General features: G+C 47.4%; 1 pseudogene; it reads right to left on the minus strand.

The window, feature by feature from the left end:
• Positions 1 to 289: 289 nt before the first annotated feature.
• LOC144481581 (U2 spliceosomal RNA) lies at positions 290 to 494 on the minus strand (annotated as a pseudogene).
• Positions 495 to 23,737: the final 23,243 nt, after the last annotated feature.

Here is a 23,737-nt window from a genome sequence, read left to right on the forward strand (position 1 = left end):
CCAAGACTTGAGCTCATTTGCATCTTAGCCAAAAGGCCGAGATGCCGCTTTTAAAAATTGCTTCATATGAAACATATGAAGCCCCAGCGCAACCTAATGACCTCAACCAAGTGCAGGCGATCCATACTACACTTGATCCTAGCCAAAAGGCCGAGGATTCTATTATTTTTTTTTAATACTTTTCCAATTCAATCAAATCAAATCCAATTCAGAGTCTCAACAAGTTGAGACATTTCCGATCCAGGCTGACAAGACAGGGCGAGCGACTAAACCGCCCTGTCCTGGGCCCGATCTACATGAGCCAAGCTGATTGGAGAAGGGGGAGGTTCCTCCTCCAAGACTTAGGCTCATTTGCATCTTAGCCAAAAGGCCGAGATGCCGCTTTTAAAAATTGCTTCATATGAAACATATGAAGCTTCAGTGTAACCCAATGACCTCAACCAAGTGCAGATCCGATACTACACTTGAACTTAGCCAAAAGGCCGAGAAGCGATGAGGGATTCTATGATTAGTCGAGGCACAGAATATAAAACATTATATAAAACATTAGTTAGGCCACAACTTGACACTTGAGTTCTGGTCACCTCATTACAGAAAGGATGTCACTGTGTTAGGGAGGGCACAGAGCAGATTTACAAGGATGTTGTTAGGACTGAAAAATTGCAGCTATGAGAAAAGATTGGAGAGGCTGGGATTGTTGAGTTGAGAGGGTTGGCTTATGAAGAGAGACTGAGCAGACTGGGGCTATACTCATTGGAATTCAGAAGACTGAGGGGAGATCTTATAGAAACATATAAGATTATGAAGGGAATAGATAAAATAGAAGTAGGGAGGTTGTTTCCACTGGCGGGTGAAACTAGAACTAGGGGGGCATAGCCTCAAAATAAGGGGGAGCAGATTTAGAACTGAGTTGAGGAGGAACTTCTTCACACAAAGAGTTGTGAATCTGTGGAATTCCCTGCCCAGTGAAGCAGTTGAGGCTACCTCATTGAATGTTTTTAAGGCCAGGATAGATAGATTTTTGAACAGTAAAGGAATTAAGGGTTATGGTGAGTGGGCGGGGTAAGTGGAGCTGAGTCCACGAAACGATCAGCCATGATCCTATTGAATGGCGGAGCAGGCTCGAGGGGCCAGATGGCCTACTCCTGCTCCTAGTTCTTATGTTCTCATTATTCTCCTTGGAACAGAGGAGGCTGAGGGGAGATTAGATTGAGATGTACAGAATAGTGAGAGGCCTGAATAGAATGGGTGGGAAGGGCCTGTTTACTTTAGCACAGCGGTCAGTAACTGGGAGGGCAAAGATTTAAAGTGATTGGGAGAGAGATAACAGGGGAGATGAGGAAAAGGTTTTTCACCCAGAGGGTTGTTTGTGTGTGGAAGGTTCTGGAACTCATTGGCTGAAAGGGTAGGAGAGGCAGAAACCATCAGCTCATTTGTCTGGATTTATACCTCAAGTTCTGTAACCAGCAGAAATATGGGGTTAGGCCCGTTTCTCAGCCGAAGCAGACATGATGGACCGAGTGGCCTCCGTCTGTGCCGTAACAGTCTATGATTCTATGTCGCAGGTTTGGAAAATGCTGTCAGCAGAACATTGGCAAGTTCCGGCAATGCCTCTTGCAGAGAAGGTTCACTGGGTTCATAGAATCCGACAGTGCAGAAGGAGGCCATTTGGCCCATCAAGTCTGCACTGACCGCAATCCCACCCAGGCCGTAATCCCATAACCCCATGTATTTACCCTAGCTAGTCCCCCTGACACTAAGGGGCAATTTAGCATGGCCAATCCATCTAACCCGCACATCTTTGGAATGTGGGAGGAAACCGGAGCACCCAGAGGAAACCCACGCAGACACAGGGAGAATGTGCAAACTCCACACAGTGACCCAAGCCGGGAATTGAACCCGGGTCCCTGGCGCTGTGAGACAGCAGTGCTAACCATCGTGCCACCCCAGGTTGATCCCAGGTATGGTGGGATTTTCTTATGAGGAAAGGTGGAGTGAAATTAAAGTTGCCAAAGTCCCAGATGACCATAGGCTGCTCTTTCTTTTTGAGAGAGAGGTGTGACTGGTGGTGATTTAACCTGAGGGTCACCACACCTCAGGCAAGGGGCAAGGTTGAGAAGGAAGGGCCTTCATGAATAACCTCAGCCGGTGCGGGAATTGAACCCACGCTGTTGGCGTCACTCTGCATCACTAACCAGTGGTCCAGCCAATTGAACTATCCGACCCCCTCGGGGTTGAGTAGGTTGGTTTTGTACTTATTGGAGTTCAGAAGAATGAGAGGCGACCTTATTGAGACATATAGGATTCTCCGGGGCTTTTGACAGGGTAGATGCTGAAAGGTTGTTTCCCCTTGTGAGAGAGTCTAGAACCAGAGGGCATAATCTCAGAGTAAGGGGTCACATTTCAGACAGAAATGAGGAGGAATTTCTTCTCTCAGAGGGCAGTGAATCTGTGGAATTCTTTACCACAGAGGGCTGGTGAGGCTGGGTCAACAAATATCTTGCAGGCTGAAATAGACGGTGCAGTTTCCCTATGCCGCCCGCCACTGAAATCGTAGCGGGCAGGGGTGGACCATGCAAATGTCTTTATTCTAATAAAAGTTCTTTATTAATTACAGCCAGAATTTGACTACAAGTTACAAATTAACTTATTCAAATGAGGTGTACCTACACCACAGGGACTGCAGCGATTCAAGAAGGCAGCTCACCATCACTTTCTCAAGGGCAATTAGGGATGGGCAATAAATGCTGTCCAGTCAGTGACGCCCAATCCAATGAACGAATGGAATATCGGGTGATTTGTGCAGCGATGGAGGATAATGTACGATGAGGTAAGATGTCATTTAGCAGTAAAAAAACCAGCCCAAGCCAGTCAGTTTGTCAATGAGGATATCAGCATGTCACCCAAAATCACCCTGAGGAGAATTAGATTTGTACTTTATGTAACTGAGGAGAGAATGTGCCAAAGTTATTGGAAATAGTTTAGTCATCGAGCGAAATCTCACCACAAAATGGCAGAGTATTGGTTCCAGTGAGAGAACCGGCGTGTTTCTCTGCTGAGAAACCTATCCAGATTCTACCACACTCTGCCAAAAGAAAATCAAGGGGGTCGTGATTTACAGTGTTATACAGAGGGGTGGGGCTGCGCGGAGATCGAGACGCCATCTTTAAAGGGTGCCCCAATCAGAACTACCCCCCATCCCACCACGGAGGCTTCAGGGGCTCACCCCCGATCGGAGTCGGCACTTCTCACCCCCCACACCCCCACACCCACACTCTGAGCCGGCACCCACCACCACACACTCAAACAGCACGGCAAGAGGCCCTTCGGCCCTTCATCTCTGCACCAACCATCTCTGCATGGAGGTCAGTGACCAGTGGAGTGCCCCAGGGATCTGTTCTGGGACCCTTGCTGTTTGTCATTTTCATAAATGACCTGGATGAGGAAGTGGAGGGATGGGTTGGTAAGTTTGCTGACGACACCAAGGTAGGTGGTGTTGTGGATAGTTTGGAGGGATGTCAGAAGTTGCAGCGAGACATAGATAGAATGCAAGACTGGGCGGAGAAGTGGCAGATGGACTTCAACCCGGATAAGTGTGTAGTGATCCATTTTGGCAGATCCAATGGGATGAAGCAGCAGTATAATATGAAGGGTACCATTCTTAGCAGTGTAGAGGATCAGAAGGACCTTGGGGTCCGGGTCCATAGGACTCTTAAATCGGCCTCGCAGGTGGAGGATGCGGTCAAGAAGGCGTACGGCGTACTAGCCTTCATTAATCGAGGGATTGAGTTTAGGAGTCGGGAGATAATGCTGCAGCTTTATAGGACCCTGGTTAGACCCCACTTGGAGTACTGCACGCAGTTCTGGTCACCTCATTACAGGAAAGATGTTGAAGCCATTGAAAGGGTGCAGAGGAGATTTACAAGGATGTTGCCTGGATTGGGGGGCATGCCTTATGAGGATAGGTTGAGGGAGCTTGGTCTCTTCTCCCTGGAGAGACGAAGGATGAGAGGTGACCTGATAGAGGTTTACAAGATGTTGAGTGGTCTGGATAGGGTAGACTCTCAGAGGCTATTTCCAAGGGCTGAAATGGTTGCTACGAGAGGACACAGGTTTAAGGTGCTGGGGGGTAGGTACAGAGGAGATGTCAGGGGTAAGTTTTTCACTCAGAGGGTGGTGGGTGAGTGGAATCGGCTGCCGTCGGTGGTGGTGGAGGCAAACTCGTTGGGGTCTTTTAAGAGACTTCTGGATGAGTACATGGGATTTAATGGGATTGAGGCCTATAGATAGGCCTAGAGGTAGGGATATGATCGGCGCAACTTGTGGGCCGAAGGGCCTGTTTGTGCTGTGGCTTTCTATGTTCTATGTTTTATGTTCTATAAGCCCCTATCTATTCTAATCCCATTTTCCAGAATTTGGTGCGTAGCCTTGTATACTGTGGCATTTCAAGTGCTCATCTAAATGCTTCTTAACTGTTGTGAAGGTTCCCGCCTCTACCGTCCTTTCAGGCAGAGAGTTCCAGATTCCCACCACCCTCAGAGTGTAAAAGATTTTCCTCAAATCCCCTCTAAATCTCCTGCCCCTTCCCTTAAATCTATGCCCCCTGGTTATTGACCCCTCTACAAAGGAGAAAAGTTTCTTCCTGTCTACCCTATCTATGTCCCTCATAATTTTGTTTCAAGTTTAAGTTTATTTATTAGTGTCATAAGTAGGCTTACATTAACACTGCAGTGAAGTTACTGTGAAAATCCCCTAGTCGCCATACTCCGGCACCGGTTCGGGTACACTGAGGGAGAATTTAGCATGACCAATGCACCTAACCAGCACGTCTTTCAGACTGTGAGAGAAAACTGGAGCACCCGGAGGAAACCCACGCAGACACAGGGAGAACGTGCAAACTTCACACAGTCACCCAAGGCCAGTATTGAACCCAGGTCCCTGGCACTGTGAGGCAGCAGTGCTAACCACTGTGCCACTGTGCCATCCTAAAAATAAAAATATCTGGAATTAAGAATCTAGTGATGACCATGAAACCATTGTCAATTGTTGGAAAAACCCATCTGGTTCACTAATGTCCTTCAGGGAAGGAAATCTGCCGTCCTTACCTGGTCTGGCCTACATGTGACTCCAGAGCCACAGCAATGTGGTTGACTCTCAACTGCCCTCTGAAATGGCCGAGCGAGACACTCAGTTCAAGGGCAACTGGAGATGGGCAACAAATGTTGATCGAGCCAGCAATGCCCATGTCCCACATATGAATTTTTAAAAACTGGGCAGTGTCCCTGCCTCTGAGCCAGAAGCTCCGGGTTCGAGTCCCACCCCAGGGCTTGATGACCAAGGAAGGTGCGTTCATAACGCGGCCAAACGGGTTGAGTGTCAACCTGTAAATCCTTCCAAACACGCCAATGACTGGCGATAAGAGCAGGAGAGACTCCTGGTCAGCTTGATGTGGAGTGGCGTCCCCTCATGGTATAACTTCCTGGCGACAGACTAGCGACCTATTCTGGGAATTACTAACTCTGGAAACAGATGAAAGTCTGCCTCAGTGCACCACTAAGTACGGGAAGAGAATTGGAATTGGAAATTTAAAATGGGGATAGATGAGGAGGAATTTCTTCTCTCAGAGGTTGGGGTTGTGACTCGTTAGTGTCCTCTTCCCAGCAGAGCGGTGGAGGTTGGGCCGTTGAGGCTGAGTGAGATAGATCATTAACCTACATGGGAGCCAAGGGTTCTGAGGAGGGAGGGGGAGCACGAAAGTGGAGTTAAAGCCAAGGCCAACTCAGTAATGATCTTATGAAATGATGCAGCAAACTCAAGGGGCCAAATGGTCTACACCTGCTCCTATTTCTTATGCTCTTAAGTTCTTGAGAAAGATGCTTACAGGACTGAGCTAAACACAAAATCCCTACAGTGCAGAAGAAGGCCATTTGATCCATCAACCAACCACAATCCCACCCAGCCCCTATGCCCATAGCCCCACGTATTTACCCTGCTAACCCCCCGACACTAAGTGGCAATTTAGCATGGCCAATCAACATAACCCGCACACCTTTGGACTGTGGAAGAAAACTGGAGCACCCGGAGGAAACCCACTCAGACACGGGGAGAATGTGCAGACTCCACACAGACAGTGACCCAAGCCGGGAATCGAACCTGGGTTTCTGACGTTGTGAGGCAGCAGTGCTAACCACTGTGCCACCCTGCCGCCCCTAATGGTGTATAACAGTTTATTGCCTGAAATAGGGGCGTGTTAATGAGATTTAACATGTAAGAAGGGCATTATGTCTGTGCTGGGCTACAGTCTGCATCAAGAAGGCAGTCTGGTCAGGAAAGTCCGGTTTACATGTAAACACAAGGTTATAATAAAACAGAGTCAGGTACTTATTGATATATTATACCCACAGTTCCCATAAATGCTACTATACAGAGATCCATTAACACTTAGGAACCATCTTTATCTTTGATTTTCACATTAATCACCATAAATTATAGTTAAACAAAGCTACATAGAAGTGACAGCGGAATTACAACACGCACCCAACAAAAATGCACTTAACCCTTCTGATCCTTTTTATTACCACGGTTATATTGCCCTCCAGTCACTTTATTGCTATAAACCAAACTATTGTATTCCAGGTCAGCAAAGACACAGCTGAGTGTTTCTCACACACGCCATCGGTGCAGACAGTCTTGTCTTAAAGTCACAGAAACGCTACAGTGCAGAAAGAGGCCATTCAGCCCATCGTGTCTGACCCGGCCAGAAAAGAGAAAATAGACACTAACTGCTCATTTTAATTCCACTTTCCAGCACCAATTCCATAGCCTTGCAGGTTCCAGCACTTCCGAAACATGGAAACATAGAAGATAGGAGCAGGATGAGGCCATTCGGCCCTTCGAGCCTGCTCCACCATTCATCACGATCATGGCTGATCATCCAACTCAATAGCCTAATCCTGCTTTCTCCCCATAACCTTTGATCCCATTCGCCCCAAGTGCTATATCCAGCCGCCTCTTGAATATATTCAATGTTTTGGCATCAACTACTTCCTGTGGTAATGAATTCCACAGGTTCACCACTCTTTGGGTGAAGAAATGTCTCCTCACCTCCTTCCTAAATGGTCTACCCCGAATCCTCAGACTGTGATCCCTGGTTCTGGGCTCCCCCACCATCGGGAACATCCTCCCTGAACCTACCTGGCTAGTCCTGTTAGCATTTGATAAATTTCTATGAGATCCCCCTTCATTCATCTGAATTCCAGCAAAAACAATCCTAACCTAGTCAATCTCTCCTCATACATCAGTCCCGCCATCCCCGGAACCAGCCTGGTAAACCTTCGCTGCACTTCCTCAAGACAAGAACATCCTTTCTCAGAAAAGACGACCAAAACTGCACACAATACTCCAGGTGTGGCCTCAGCAAGGCCCTGTATAATTGCAACAACACATCCCTGCTCCTGTACTCGAAACCACTTGCAATGAAGGCCAACATACCATTTGCCTTCTTTACCACCTGCATGCTTACCTTCAGTGACTGGTGCACAAGGACACCCAGGTCCCACTGCACACTCCCCTCTCCCAATTTACAGCCATTCAGATAGTAATCTGCCTTCTTGATTTTGCTTCCTTAGTGAATAACCTCACATTTCAGATACAGATCCAGGAGCCTTTTTAAGTTTTTCTTTATTAGTGTCACAAGTAGGCATACATTAACACTGCAATTAAGTTACTGTTAAAAAAAACCCTAGTCGCCACACTCTGGCGCCTATTTGGATACACTAAGGGAGAATTTAGCACGGTCAATGTACCTAACCAGCACGTCTTTCAAACTGTGGGAGGAAATCCGGCACCCGGAGGAAGCTCACGCAGACACGGGAAGAATGTGCAGACTCCGCACAGACAGTGACCCAAGCCGGGAATCGAACCCGGGTCCCTGGCGTTGTGAGGCAGCAGTGCTAGCCACTGTGCCACCGTGAGGTAATGTTTCAGCCTCAGCCACCAACTGAGCCAGTCAATTCCAGACACCCACCACCCTCTGGGCAAAAAGGTTATCTTCATGCTCCCTCTAATCCTTCTACCAATCACCTTAAGTTTCTGCCCCCTGGTATTTGTCCCCTCAGCTAAGGGATATAAGTCTTTCCTGTCTACCCTCGTCATTTTGTACACCTTAATTAGGCCCCCCCATCCCCCCAAGCCACCCCCCCCCCTCCTCAACCTCCAGCCTTTCCAATCTCTCCTCATAGCTCCAATTTTCTAGTCCTGGCAACATTCTTGTAAATCTCCCCCGCACTCTCTCCGAAGCAATTATGTCCTTCCTGTAATGTGGTGCCCAGAACCACACACAATACTCCAGCTGTAACCTCCCCAGAGTTTTTTGTGCAGCTCCATCATTGCATCCCTGCTTGAGCCTCAGATTGCTTTCTGTGATACCTCCTCGCTCAGCAAAGAGGCTCCCGTTGTGCGCTGGTTTCCCAGGTAATCATGATGTGGAGATGCCGGCGTTGGACTGGGGTAAACACAGTAAGAAGTTTAACAACACCAGGTTAAAGTCCAACAGGTTTATTTGGTAGCAAAAGCCACACAAGCTTTCGAGGCTCTGAGGGGCTCAGAGCCTCGAAAGCTTGTGTGGCTTTTGCTACCAAATAAACCTGTTGGACTTTAACCTGGTGTTGTTAAACTTCTTACTGTGTTTCCCAGGTAACCCAGGACATTGAGGTACTCAGATTGAGGGCGGGCTGTCAATCCCGCAGGCAGTACTATTGGGAGTAATCTGGTGGTAAAACAGGACAGACTGAAGGAATCTGAGTGCAGCCGGCAGAGTGATTCAAACACAGTGAGTACAAATACTGAGAGAAACATTGGCATTGATATGATGCCTTTTACAATCTCAGCACAAGCCAGAATGTTTTACAGCAAAGAAGTGGCAGATGGAATACAACGTGGGAAAGTGCGAGATTATGTGTGCACTTTGGTAGGAAGAATAGAGGTGCAGACTATTTACTAAATCTCCTCTGATCCCGCGTGACTTCACCATTCGTACCAGTCTACCATGAGGTACCTTGTCAAAGGCTTTACTGAAGTCCATGAAGACAACATCCACTGCCTTTCCCTCATCCATCACCTTCATCACTTCCACAAAAAAGAGCAGGGATGTACTGCTGAAGCTGTGTAAGGCTCTGGTCAGACCCCATTTGGAATATTGTGAGCAGTTTTGGGCCCCTTACCTAAAGAAGGATGTGTTGGCCTTGGAGGGGGTCCGGGGGAGGTTCATAAGAATGATCCCAGCAATTAAGGTTTGTCATATGAGGAGCGGTTGAGGAGTCTGGGCCTATATTGGATGAGGTTTAGAAGGATGAGGGGGGATCTAATTAGAACTTACAGGATACTGAGAGGCCTGGATAGAGTGAACGTGGAGAGGATGTCTCCACCAATGGGAGAGACGAGAACTCAAGGGCACTGCCTCAGAGTGAAGGGACGCTCCTTTAAAACAGAGATGAGGAGGAATTTCTTCAGCCAGAAAGTGGTGAATCTGTGGAACTCATTGACACAAAGGGATGTGGAGGCCAAGTCATTGAGTGTCTTTAAGACAGAGATAGGTAGGTTCTTGATTAATAAGGGAATCAGGGGTTATGGGGAGAAGGCAGGGGAATGGGGATGAGAATCATATCAGCCATGATTGAATGGCGGAGCAGACTCAATGAGCCGAATAGCTTAATTCTGCTCCTTTATCTTATGGTCTGATGGAAATACTTTAAAACATGGTTTCACTGTTGTAATGTAGGACACACAGCAGTCAATCTTACAATTCCTTCATGGGAATTGGGTGTCGAAGGGTCATCCAGACTCGAAATGTTGGCTCTATTCTCTCCCCACAGATGCTGTCAGACTAGCTGAGATTTTCCAGCATTTTCTGCTTTTGTTGCAGATTCCAGCATCTGCAGTATTTTGCCTTTAACCAAATCCACACACCTTTGGACTGTGGGATAGAAACCGGAGCACCCGGAGGAAACCCACGCAGATACGGGGAGAACATGCAAACTCCACACAGACAGTGACCCGAGGCTGGAATCGAACCCGGGTTCCTGGCATTGTGAGGCAGCAGTGCTAACCACTGGGCCACCGTGCCGATGGTCTCCTTCCGTGCAGTATCCACAGATGGTTCTATTGTGATTCAGTTTCCTGAATGAATCTGAGACATGGTGCACCGTCAAACACATTTCTAACAGAGGTCGGCTAGTCAGTTTATTCAGATAGATTGTAAAGCTCTTCTCTCACATCGTCCAATCCACACATGGAACAAAGCAGCCACTGATTCCATTCTCACTGCTGCTGTCGAATAACCCTGGGTGACTGAGACCACTTAATTTCTGCACCCTTAGCAACGACAGATAAAGGAACACAGCAGAGGCAGTTGCATTCCACAATCACAAAAATAGAACCGTGTTGACGGCCAGTTTCCAGAATATGGAGGTTCTCGGCTTTTCTCAAGCTCCAAATCCAGACATTTGAGCTCATTATCTTGGCCGACGTTTTAATGCAGCACTGAGGGAGTGCCGCACTGCCTGTAAGCATCATCTTCCTAATAAGACGTTCAACCACCCTTCACCTACCCCTGCCTCACCCATCCTCTCGGGGGGTGGGGGGGAAGGAGTGGGTGAAAGATCCCACGGTCACTATTCACAGAGGAACAGTGGAGATCTCCTTGCTCGTTCTGGCTAACATTCAAGCTTGCAATCAACGTCAAAAATTAACGTTATCAGGTCACCTATTTCATGGACATTCGTGGGATCTTGCTGTGCGTAAGTGGTTGTCGCGTTTCAGACTTAGCCGAAATGACGACACTTCAAAAGCAATCTGATGGTCGTGAAGCGCTCTGGGATGCCCTGCGGGCATGAATGGTTCTCTACAGTGTGAAGAGGGGTGGGCGGGAGCATGGATCAGTAGGGCCGAATGGCCTGCTTCAGCCTGTGCAAATCTAGAGTCCAGATTATGTCTGGAAAAATGAAAGGTCTGAGGGTAGACATCAGAGTCGGAATAGTTTTCTTGCCTTCCTGCCCGGTTACTGGGATAAAGTCAGAGTGGTACAGTGCAGACTGGGGGTTATGTTTTCACAAATTGGCAGCCAATCAAAAATACAAAACAGAATCGCACTTTACAACCAATTAATCACTTTTTAAAGTATTCTCATTGTTCTAGTGTCGGGCCCAATTTGTGCACAGCAAGCTCTCATAAAGACTGACAGGATAATGACAAGATCATTTGCTTTAGTACAGGTTCATCGCTCTTTGAAAGTGGAGTCACAGGTGGACAGAGTGGTGAAGAAGGCATTCGGCATGCTTGGTTTCATTGGTCAGAACATTGAATACAGGAGTTGGGACGTCTTGTTGAAGTTGTACAAGACATTGGTAAGGCCGCACTTGGAATACTGTTTACAATTCTGGTCACCCTATTATAGAAAGGATATTATTAAACTAGAAAGAGTGCAGAAAAGATTTACTAGGATGCTACCAGGACTGAGGCTGGATAGACTGGGACTTTTCTTTCTGGAGTGTAGGAGGCTGAAGGGTGATCTTATAGAGGTCTATAAAATAATGAGGGGCATAGATCAGCTCGATAGTCAATATCTTTTCCCAAAGATAAGGGAATGTAAAACGAGAGGGCATAGGTTTAAGGTGAGAGGGGAGAGATACAAAAGGGCCCAGAGGGGCAACTTTTTCACACAGAGGGTGGTGAGTGTCTGGAACAAGCTGCCAGAGGCAGTAGCAGAGGCGGGTACAATTTTGTCTTTTAAAAAGCATTTAGACAGTTACATGGGTAAGATGGGTATAGAGGGATATGGGCCAAACACAAGCAATTCATGCTAGTTTAGTGGTAAATACATATAGTGGCAGCATGGACAAGTTGGGCCGAAGGACCTGTTTCCATGCTGTAAACCTCTATGACTCTAGTGATACTGGTTGATGAAAACAACAACAGGGAGGTAGTGGCATGGTGGAATTATTACTGGACTAGCAATTCAGTGACTCAGGTTCAAATCCCACCTCAGCAGATGGTGAAATTTGAATTCAATAAAGTCTGGAATTAAAAGTCTAATGATGATCGTGAAACCATTGTCAATTGTCATAAAAACCCACCTGGTTCACTAATGTCCTTTAGGGAAGGAAATCTGCCGTCCTTACCTGGTCTGGCCTACATGTAGTGACGGGTGGTGATTGTCTGGAATGCGCTGCCTGGGAGGGTGGTGGGGGCGTATTGCCTCAAATCCTTTAAAAAGTATCTGGATGAGCACTTGGCACGTCATAACATTCAGGGCTATGGGATTAGATTGGAGTTCAGGTGTTTCTAATGTGTCGGTGCAGACTCAACGGGCCAAAGGGCCTCTTCTGTACTCTATGAGTCTATGAAACTCACAAAAATAGAACCGTGTTGACGGCCAGTTTCCAGAATATGGAGGTTCTCGGCTTTTCTCAAGCTCCAAATCCAGACATTTGAGCTCATTATCTTGGCCGACGTTTTAATGCAGCGTTGAGGGAGTGCCGCACTGCCTGTAAGTATCATCCAGATACCTTTTAAAGGATTTGAGGCAATCCGCCTCTACCACCCTCCCAGGCAGCGCATTCCAGACCCACAGCAATGTTGAATCTCAAATCCTCTGAAATTGGGGGCAAGTAGGGATGGGCAATAAATGCTGGCCCAGCCAGCGATACCCACTTCCGTAAAAATGTATAAATCCTCCGGCTCCGCGAAGAATTAAAATCGTGGGATCTTTTACATCCACTGAGTGGTCAGGCAGGACTCACCGTTACATTGGGCCTGATTTTACCATCTCTCCCGCTCTCTTGCCCCTGCAGGGAAGAGTAATCTATGGCTGGTAGTGTACCAGTGATGGTGTATCCCTTTACAGGCCCAGCTTGGTCCTTCTCCAGTGTCTCCTCTTGGACTTGTACTGATCTTGCTGCCGGTTTTCATGCGGATCCACTGTGGAATCGGCCGATTCTGCTTCATCTTCTTAGCGAGGAATCGCTTCGTCCTGAAGGTTTTGTGGGATGGCATGGCCGCCCGTCCACTCCGGCAGGAGGGATTCGTTCCTCCGGTGGGGAGGAGGGATCGCCCGCAGAGTGGCGGAGGAACCCCTGCCCCCTCCCTCCCTCCCCACCGATCGGCCGCAGACTGGCAGCGGACCCTCCCCCCGACCAGAGGATGATCTGGGTCCCCGCCCCCCCACCACCCCCCCGACCAGAGGATGATCTGGGTCCCACCATCCCCCCACCACCCCCCCGACCAGAGGATGATCTGGGTCCCACCCCCCTTCCTCCCACACCACCCCCCCACCCCCGCACCCCCCCCCCTAGAGGATGACCTGGGTCAGAGAGCCATTGCAGTCTCTGACCCCGCTCTTCGGAAGCTGCAGCGGCGACTTCAGACTTTTATTTTGCAGGTCGCTTCCAGCGCGGACGCGGAACGGGCCAGAAGACGGTAAAGTGGGATTTGGCGGTAGGGTTGGGCGTGCGGTTCATTAAGTCGATTTAAATGCATGCAAATGCATTTAAATCGTCGGGCCACCCGATTCAGGTGCGGGCCGGACCCACGCCCGAATCGGGTGTCGGTAAAGCCGCGATCTGCTCGGAATCGGGTGCAGATCGCGGTATCGGCCCAACGCCCAACTTTACCGCGATTTCGCGCGTAAAATCGGGCCCATCATGTCTAAAATCTGATCGTCCAACAGGTGCTGCACTCCCTCAGGCCTGCACAGGAACATCAGCCTAGTTTCTGTGCCCAAGGAGCCAGCGTAAGATTTGAACCCACACCTTCTGACACACAGAGGTGGGGGAGGAAAATAAAAGAAATATTGTTCACTGAGCCACAGCTGCCAGCGAGGCACAAGTGCACCGAGTGTGGGATCTTTCACATCCATCTGGGAAGGCAGGCAGGGCCACTGGAGCCACAGCTTAAAGCTAACTTGGCAATGAGAGGATTCACTTTTGCGCATGACCCCTGACCTGGAAGTGTATCACCATTCCTCCGCTACCACTGGGTACTTGCAATGGAAGCAGTTCAGAGAAGGTCCATCCAGCTGATTCCTGAGATGAGGTGTTCCTCTTACCGGGAGAGGTTGGACAGGTTGGGCCCATACCCATTAGAGTTTAGAAGAATGAGAGAACAGAATCTCGAATGGGGGAGGTGGGGGAGACACAATTTCAAAATGAGGCATCTCCCATTTAAGATTAGGGAGGCGGTGGTGTGGTGGGATTGTCACTGGACTAGTAATCCCAAGACCCAGGGTAATGCTCTGGGGACCTGAGTTCGAATCCCACCATGGCAGATGGTGAAATTTGAATTTAGTAAGAATTTGGAATTAAAAGTCTACTGATGACCATGAAACCACTGTTGATTGTTGTAAAAGCCCATCTGGTTCACTAATGTCCTTTAGGGAAGGAAATCTGCCGTCCTTACCCGGTCTGGCCTACATGTGACTCCAGAGCCACAGCAATGTGGTTGACTCTTAAATGCCCTCAGGGATGGGCAATAAATGTTGACCCAGCCAGCAGTGCCCACATCCCATGAACAAATTAAAGAAACAATGGAAATGAGGAGGAATTTCCTCTCTCAGAGGGTGGTGAGTGTTTGGAATTCTCTTCCCCAGAGAGCAGTGGGGCTGGGTCACTGAATATATTCAGGGCTGAGTTAGACAGATGTTTGATTAACAAGGGAATGGAGGGTTCTGGAGAGCAAGAAAGTGGAGTCACGGACACAATCAGATCAGCAATGATCAGATTGATTGGAGGAGCAGGTGTGAAGGGCCGATTGGCCTACTCCTGCTCCTATTTTAATGTGTTCTTAGGTTCTAACAGCACTGTGGATGTTCCTACACTACCTGGATTGTGGCGGCTTAAGAAGGCACCACCTTCTCGAGGGCAATTAGGGATGGGCAATAAATGCTGGCCTTGCCAGCGACGCCCATCTCCCAGCTTTTGTTTCCCACTCCAAGGTACCTCTCTGGCTGTGAAGAGTTTTGGGATGTCCTGAGATTGCCAAGAGTGCTACTGAAAATGCACATCATTATTTCTTTTTATTTACAAACTGAATCAAAGCAGACGTCAAGAGGGTAAGACAGCTGGAGCTGAGTAAGAGCATGATGAGGGTTTCAGCAGCAGAATAGCTGAGACAAGGCTGGAATCGGGTAAACTTACCGCTACTGGGTTAGGGGCAAGACACCAGTCTCATGCATGGTTTTGTTTCAAAGTGCTTTCCCATTTGGACAAGGACAGCAAGGGTTGTGGGGGCAGATAGGACAATGGAGTTGAGACCATAATCAGGTCAGCCATGATCTTATCACATCTGGTTCACTAATATCCTTTAGGGAAGGAAATCTGCCATCCTTACCCAGTCTGGCCTACATGTGACTCCGGAGCCACGGCAATGTGGTTGACTCTCAACTGCCCCCAGAGCAAGGGGCAACTAGGGATGGGCAATAAATGTTGGCCAGCAGTGATGTCCGTGACCCACAAATTAATAAAAAATAGTACTAGGCTTGAAGGGCTGAATGGCCTACTCCTGCTCCCAAGTCCTATGTTCCGATGTAATTCATCCAACACACACCTAGTTCCATACTATGAATTAATTTGACTGTACAAATACTGAAGGTTAATATCTTGAATAGTACCATTTAGTTATTGACAGGGAAAGCAATTATTAACTGAAATAGCTACCGGAGTTATCTTTCCTTTCATTCTTTCATCATGCAAAAATATACAGTGTGTGTGGAAAAAAAAGTTTTGCATAGAGGGTTGTAATGGTATCTCTGGTCAAAACAAGGAAATATCCCATTGGAAAATGTGAAGTCCGATTTTCCCAGATGAATTGGAGTTTGCAACTGCTAAAGATATGGCTTCATTTCCCTGCATTTGTTTAATTTAGCATATTGATATCACATATCTTGCTTTACAGAAAGAAAGAACTTGTATTTATATAACGTCTTTCATGGCCTCAGTATGATGTTTACAGCAAGTGGAGTTGTGGTGTTGTAATGCGGCAGCCAATTTGCACACCTCAAATGGCAAATGATAAACACCAGATAATCTGGTTTTCTGATGTTGACTGATGGATAAATATTGGCCAGGGCACCATGGAGAATTCACCTGCCCATCTTCAAATATTGCCACAGAATCAGTTAAGCCCACTGAAGACCGCACATGGAGTCTCGTTTTAAGGTCTCATCTTCAAAGATGGCACCTCTGACAGTCCCTCAGTACTGCGCTGGAGTTTCTTTATTCATTCGTGGGCGTCACTGGCTGACCAGCATTTATTGCCCATCCCTAGTTGCCAAAGGGCAGTTAAGAGTCAACCACATTGCTGTGGCTCTAGAGTCCGAGAGCTAGTGGCTTTTGCTACCAAATAAACCTGTTGGGCTTTAACCTGGTGTTGTTAAACTTCTTACTGTGTCAAACATAGGCCAGACCAGGTAAGGACGGCAGATTTCCTTCCCAAAAGAACATTAGTGAACCAGATGGGACAATCGACAATGGTTTCATGGTCATCAGTAGATTCTTAATTCCAGATATTTTTTATTGAATGCAAATTCCACTCTCTGCCGTGGTGGGATTTGAACCCATGTCCCCAGAACATTAGCTGAGTTTCTGGATTAATAGTCAAGCGATAATACCACTAGGCCATCGCCTCCTCGGTGTCATTCTGGAATGGATCTTGAACACAAACCGGAAGCCAGAGGCGAGAGTGCTAACTGCTGGGTCATGGCTGACACTAAGTGGTGTTGGGAAGGGTTTGTGCAAGATCTTTTCCCATTAATGTTGTAATATTAAAACAGAAGATCATCCATTCCCAACAGGACAACCATGTTTGGATTTTGTTGACGATTCCTAATGCTGTGATTGGTCAGCTGACTGGTTAGTTGTAGATAATTGTTTTGGTGTACACCCGCACCCCCTCACCCCCTCACCCTTTCCTACGGCACCTTTCTATGGAAGCAGGGTAGGTGCAACAGATGCACTTTCACCTCCTCCTGTCCCAAACACACTGTCCAGTGAAAGGTGCATTTGTACTCACAGAGTCAGAATCACAAGGGTGGATTTTCAAGTGAATCTACCACACCCCCATGCTGACACTATAGTTAAGAAAGACCACCAACTCCTCCACTTTCTCAGAAGACTAAGAAAATTTGACATGTCAGCTATGACTCTCACCAACTTTTACAGATGCACCATAGAAAGCATTCTTTCTGGTTGTATCACAGCTTGGTATGGCTCTTGCTCTGTCCAAGACCGCAAGAAACTACAAAACGTCGTGAATGTAGCCCAATCCATCACTCAAACCAGCCTCCCATCCATTGACTCTGTCTACACTTCCCGCTGCCTCGGCAAAGCAGCCAGCATAATTAAGGACTCCACACATCCCGGACATTCTCTCTCCCACCTTCTTCCGTCGGGAAAAAGATACAAAAGTCTACGGTCACATACCAACCGACTCAAGAACAGCTTCTTCCCTGCTGCTGTCAGACTTTTAAATAGATTTACCTTGCATTAAGTTGATCTTTCTCTACACCCTAGCTATGACTGTAACACTACATTCTGCACTCTCTCCTTTCCTTCTCTATGAACGGTATGTTTTGTCTGTATAACGGGCAAGAAACAATACTTTTCACTGTATGCTAATACATGTGACAATAATAAATCAAATCCAATCAAATCAGGAAGTGCATTCCAGACCTTAACTGTGGGAGATGGTGGCCTGGTGCTAATGTCACTGTACTAATAATCCAGAGGCCCAGACATGGGCTCAACTCCCACCACGGCAGCTGATGGAATTTAAATTAACAAATAATTGTTGTAAAAATCCATCTGGTTCACTAATGTCCTTTAGGGAAGGAAATCTGCCGTCCTTACCTGGTCTGGCCGACATGTGACTCCAGAGCCACAGCAATGTGGTTGACCTTCTAAAATGGCTGAGGAAGCAACTCAGTTCAAGAGCAGTTAGGGATGTGCAACAAATGCTGGCCTTGTCGGTGACATTCACATCTCACAAAAGAATAAATAAAAACAACAACATTTTTGTGTGCAAAGGTCAGTCCCTCCCTCCCTTCCTTCCCTTCCTCCCTCCCACCTTTCTCATTCCATCCCTCCTTGTACCTTCCCTTCTCCCTCCCTCTTCCCTTCCTCCCTCCCTCCTTTCTCATTCCCTCCCTCCTTGCTCCTTCCCTCCTCCCTCCCTCTCTCCCTCCTCCCTCCCTCTCTCCCTCCTCCCTACCTCCCTTCCTTCCTCCTTCCTCCCTTCCTCCTCCTCCCTCCCTTCCTCCCTCCCTCCTTTCTCATTCCCTCCCTCCTTGCTCCTTCCCTCCTCCCTCCCTCTCTCCCTCCTCCCTCCCTTTCTTCCTCCTTTCCCCATACATTCTCCTCCTTTCCTTCCTTTCTCATGCCTCACAGCGCCAGGGATCCGGGTTCGATTCCCGGCTTGGGTTACTGTCGGTGTGGAGTCTACACGTCTTCTCCATGACTGCGTGGATTTCTTCCGTGTGCTCCGGTTTCCTCCCACACTCCAAAGATTGCTGGTTAGGTTGATTGGCCCATGCTAAATTGCCCTTTAGTGTCAAGGGGATTAGCTAGGGTAAACACGTGGGGTTATGGGGATAGGTGAGATTGTTGTTGATGCAGGCTTGATGGCCTGAATGGCCTCCTTTTGCACTGTAGGGATTCTATTCTGCCCACTCTATCCATTGGTCGCAATGTGCTGTCCTCTACAATGGGGATGGTATTTGGGGTTGAGGTGACAGAGGCATGGTGGGTGGGGTGGGAGAACTTCTGCGTGATCCTGAGTTTCCAGTCACCTGAAACTTTAATCCTCCATCTGCTCCCATGCTGACCTCCCTGTCCCAGGCCTCCTGTGCTCCAAAGCAGCTCAACCTCAGCTCGAAGAACAACGCCTCACCTTTCAATTCAGTATCCTACACCTGTCCAAACACAACGCTGAGCTCAACAATGACAGATGATAAGCAGCACTCCCATTAGTGAGCAGGTCCGGGTGGTAATACTGTGTGTTGCCATCCACACCTACTCGAGACATGTTACAAGTTCGTTACTGATCCCACTATCATCAAACATCAATCTTGTCACTTAATCTTTCCTGTCTTCCATACTATCACGTTGATTTGATTTGATTTATTATTGTCACATGTATTAACATACACATGTTCATAGCTCCTTGAAAGTGGAGTCACAGGTGGACAGAGTGGTGAAGAAGGCATTCAGCATGCTTGGTTTCATCGGTCAGAACATTGAATACAGGAGTTGGAACGTCTTGTTGAAGTTGTACAAGACATTGGTAAGGCCGCACTTGGAATACTGTGTACAGTTCTGGTCACCCTATTATAGAAAGGATATTATTAAACTAGAAAGAGTGCAGAAAAGATTTACTAGGATGCTACCGGGACTTGATGGATTGAGTTATAAGGAGAGGCTGGATAGACTGGGACTTTTTTCTCTGGAGCGTAGGAGGCTGAGGGGTGATCTTATAGAGGTCTATAAAATAATGAGGGGCATAGACCAAGTAGATAGTCAATATCTTTTCCCAAAGGTAGGGGTGTCTAAAACTAGAGGGCATAGGTTTAAGGTGAGGTGGGAGAGATACAAAAGCGTCCAGAGGGGCAATTCTTTCACACAGAGGGTGGTGAGTGTCTAGAACAAGCTGCCAGAGGTAGTAGTAGAGGCAGGTACAATTTTGTCTTTTAAAAAGCATTTAGACAGTTACTTTGGTAAAATGGGTATAGAGGGATATGGGCCAAATGCGGGCAATTGGGACTAGCTCAGGGGTTTAAAAAAAAGGGCGGCATGGACAAATTGGGCCGAAGGGCCTGTTTCCATGCTGTAAATCTCTATGACTTTATGACTCTATGTATTAACATACAAATGTGAGGTAATGCATTTTGGAAGGTCTAATACTGATAGGAAATATACAGTAAATGGCAGAACCCTTAAGAGTATTGATAGCCAAAGGGATCTGGGTGTACAGGTACACAGGTCACTGAAAGTGGCAATGCAGGTGGAGAAGGTCGTCAAGAAGGCACACGGCATGCTTGCCTTCATCGGCCAGGGCATTGAGTTTAAAAATTGGCAAGTCATGTTGCAGCTTTATAGAACCTTAGTTAGGCCGCACTTGGAATATAGTGTTCAATTCTGGTCGCCACACTACCAGAAGGATGTGGAGGCTTTGGAGAGGGTGGAAGAGTCAATTACTTGGGGGCATAGGTTTAAGGTGCACGGGGCAAGGTTTAAAGGAGATGTACGAGGCAGATTTTTTACACAGAGAGTAGTGGGTGCCTGGAACCCGTTGCCGGGGGAGGTAGTGGAAGCGGATACGGTAAGTGACTGTTAAGGGGCATCTTGACAAGTACATGAATAGAATGGGAATGGAGGGATATGGTCCCCGGAAGGGTAGGGAGTTTTCGTTCAGTCGGGCAGCATGGTCTGTGCTGACTTGGAGGGCCGAATGGCCTGTTCCTGTGCTGTAATTTTCTTTGTTCTTTGTTCTTTATACAGTGAAAAGTATTGTTTCTTGCGCACTATACAGACAAAACATACCGTTCATAGAGAAGGAAAGGAGAGGGTGCAGAATGTAAGTGTTACAGTCATAGCTAGGGTGTAGAGAAAGATCAACTTAATATGAGGTAGGTCCATTCAAAAGTCTGATGCCAGCAGGGAAGAAGCTGTTCTTGAGTCGGTTGGTATGTGACCTCAGACTTTTGTATCTTTTCCCCACCCGAGGAAGGTGGAAGAGAGAATGTCCGGGGTGTGTGGGGTCCTTAATTATGCTGGCTGCTTTCCCGAGGCAGCGGGAAGTATAGACAGCGTCAATGGATGGGAGGCTGGTTTGCGTGATGGACTGGGCTACTTTCATAACGCTTTGTAGTTTCTTGCGGTCTTGGGCAGAGCAGGAGCCATACCAAGCTGAGATACAACCAGAAAGAATGCATCTGTAAACGTTGGTGAGAGTCGTTGCGGACGTGCCGAATTTCCTTAGCCTCCTGAGAAAGTAAAGGCGTTGGTGGGCTTTCTTAATGAAAGTGTCGGCATGGGGGGACCAGGACAGGGGTTGTTGGTGATCTGGACATCTAGAAACTTGAAGCTCTCAACCACTTCTACTTCATCCCATTGATGTAGACAGGGGCATGTTCTTCCTGAAGTCGATGACTATCTCTTTCGTTTTACTGTCATTGAGGGAGAGATTATTGTCATCGCACCATTCCCTTTCATTCTTCCCTCATCTCTTATTGAAACTTGTTACATCTCTAACTTCTCCCAATTCTGATGAAAGTCAGTGACCTGAAATGTTAACTTAAAGTTTAAAGTTTATTTATTAGTGTCATAAGTAAGGCTTACATTAACACTGCAATGAAGTTACTGTGAAAATCCCCTAATCAACACACTCCGGTGCCTGTTCGGGTACACTGAGGGAGAATTTAGCATGTCCAATGCACCTGACCAGCGCATCTTTCGGACTGTGGGAGGAAACCGGAGCACCCGGAGGAAACCCACGCAGAGACGGGGAGAACGTGCAAACTCCGCACAGACAGTGACCCAAGCTGGGAATTGAACCCGGGTCCCTGGCGCTGTGAGGCAACAATGCTAACCACTGTGCCACCGTGCCTCCCCGCAACTCTGCTTCTCCTCAGTGTTTCCAGCGTATGGGAACACCACCACCTGGAGGTTCCCATCCAAGTCGCTCACCCATCCTGATTTGGAAATATATCGGCCGTTCCGTCACTGTGGCTGGGCCAAAATCCTGGAACTCCCTCCCTAACAGCGCTGTGGGTGTACCTACAACACAGGGGCTGCAGCGGGTTCAAGAAGGCAGCTCACCACCACCCGCTCAAGGGGCAATTAGGAATGGGCAATAAGTGCTGGCCCAGCCAGCGAACCCCACATTCTGTAAATGAATATAAAAAGCTTTCTGTTTTTATTTCAGATTTCCAATGTCCACACTTTTTTTTGCTTTTTAAATCTTTTGCCTTGTTGGTGACAGAAATTTTGACAAAGCCGGAATTTATTGACAAAGGCTTCGTATTCCGAGGTGCTGTTAAAATCTTTAGCTACTTCTTGCTGTCAATCTTTTAGCTCTGTTTTCAGTTTCCAAAATAATCATCTCGCCGAAGGCAGCTCTCATATCATTTGAGAAATCTACTGACAAAAAAGGTGCCTTTGAATCTTCCTTTCATCAAAATTCCCCAGACAGTTGCTCCATTATATATTCATTACAGGCAACTTGCGACTGTGTGGAGATGACGAGGAATTTCTTCAGTCGAGGGTGGCTGGAGCTGGGGGGGCGGAGCAGTGAATCTCTGCAATTCTCTTCTCCAGTGGAAGCTCAGTCACTGAGTGTGTTCAAGACGGGGATTGATGGATTTCTAGATGTCAAAGATATCAAGGAATTCGGGCATAGCGCAGGATGCTGGCGTTGAGGCAGAGGATCAGCCATGATCACCAACAACCTGTCCTGGTCCCTCCATGCCGACACTATAGTTAAGAAATCCCACCAACGCCTCTACTTTCTCAGAAGGCTAAGGAAATTTGACATGTCCACTCAGACTCTCACCAACTTTTACAGATGCTCCATAGAAAGCTGTGATTTCTGCTTGTATCACAGCTTGGTATGGCTCCTGCTCTGCCCAAAACTAGAAGGAACTACAAAGGGTTGTGAACGTAGCCCAGTCCATCACGCAAACCAGCCTCCCATCCATTGACTCTGTCTACACTTCCCGCTGCCTCGGAAAAGCAGCCAGCATAATTAAGGACCCCACGCACCCCAAACATTCTCCTTTCCGCTTTCTTCTGTTGGGATAAAGATATAAAAGTCTGAGGTCACGTACCAACCGACTCAAGAACAGCTTCTTCCCTGCTGCCATCAGCCTTTTGAATGGACCTACCTTGTATTAAGTTGATCTTTCTCTACACCTGAGCTGTGACTGTAACACTACATTCTGCACTCTCTCCTTTCCTTCTCTATGAACGGTATGCTTTGACTGTATAGCGTGCAAGAAACAATACTTTTCACTGTATGTTAATACATGTGACAATAATAAATCAAACCAAAACGATCTAGTTAAATGGCAGAGCAGGGCCGATGGGCCGAGTGGCCTACTCCTGCTCCTGTGTTCCTGGTATAATCAAGGACCCCACGCACTGCGGACATGCTCTCTTCCACCTTCTTCCGTCAGGAAAAAGATACAAATGTCTGAGGTTGTTTCATCACAGTTCTACCCCTCTTCAACTCGAAACATCAACTCTGTTTCTCTCTCCCTGGATGGATTAGTCATTTTTAGTTGAGAAATGCCAACGTCCCTTCATTCGAAAGGCAGTAATCGACATTTCATGGCCCTTTCTAATCGAGAACATCTACCCAGATAAACAAAGAATATTCTTTCTAACTTCAAACCTTTTCAGAGGTGTATTAGTTTAGTGTATTTTTGTCCTATCTGTGAGCTCACAGACTAAGTTAAATCAGTTGGTGATACAAGAGCTTTCTCTTCCAAAATAGTCACAGCCAGGGCAGGATGTATTGAAAAGGACCTTGGGCATTATTCCTTTATCATTCCCGTCACCCAGGGCCAGTGACGTATTCATCTTGCTGGCAGGTATTTTTGTTCAGACCCAATTTCCTTTCTACAGCTATTGAATCATCTGATCTACATTCTCCCTTGTACATCTCCATTCTCAATTCCACCATCATCTACGCA

This window comes from Mustelus asterias, chromosome 2 (genome assembly GCF_964213995.1).
Source record: "Mustelus asterias chromosome 2, sMusAst1.hap1.1, whole genome shotgun sequence".
Taxonomy (NCBI): domain Eukaryota; kingdom Metazoa; phylum Chordata; class Chondrichthyes; order Carcharhiniformes; family Triakidae; genus Mustelus; species Mustelus asterias.